The following is a 692-nucleotide window of genomic DNA, read 5'->3' on the forward strand; positions in this document are numbered from 1 at the left end:
AGTTCAAGACCTTAAAGTGGAAAGAGAATCAATAGAGAAAACCCAAACTGAGGAAAATCTGGAAATGAAAGATTTGGGAACTTGAACAGGAGCCTCAGAGGCAAGCTTCACCAACAGAATACAAGAGATGGAGGAGAGAATCTCAGAAATGAAAGACGTAATAGAAGAAATTATATTGGTCAAAGAAAACGGTATATCTGGAAAAAAAAAGGCCTGGCACAATATATCCAGGAAATATGGAACATTATGAGAGACCAATTCTAAAGATAATAGAAATAGAAGAAGGAGAAGAAACCCAGGTCAAAGACACAGAAAACCTTTAACAGAATCATAAAAAAAAATTTCCCTAACCAAAAGAAGCAAGCTGGTGTAACTATTTTAATATCTGACAAAATGGACTTTAAATCTAAACTAATCAGAAGAGATAGGGAAAGACACTCCATACTCATCAAAGGAAACTCCACCAAAAAGACATTGCAATCCTTAACATCTATGCACCAGACACAAGGCCACCCAGGTTCATAAGAGAAACACAGCTACAACTTGAATCACATAATGACCTTCACACACCGACAGTGAGAGACTTTAACACCTGACTCTCACCAACAGACAGGTCATCCAGATAAGAACTGAATGGAGAGATGCCGGAGCTAACATGATGTAAAACAAATGGGTCCAACAGATATTTACAG

Source organism: Microtus ochrogaster, unplaced genomic scaffold (assembly GCF_000317375.1).
Source record: "Microtus ochrogaster isolate Prairie Vole_2 unplaced genomic scaffold, MicOch1.0 UNK18, whole genome shotgun sequence".
In the NCBI taxonomy this organism is placed as follows: domain Eukaryota; kingdom Metazoa; phylum Chordata; class Mammalia; order Rodentia; family Cricetidae; genus Microtus; species Microtus ochrogaster.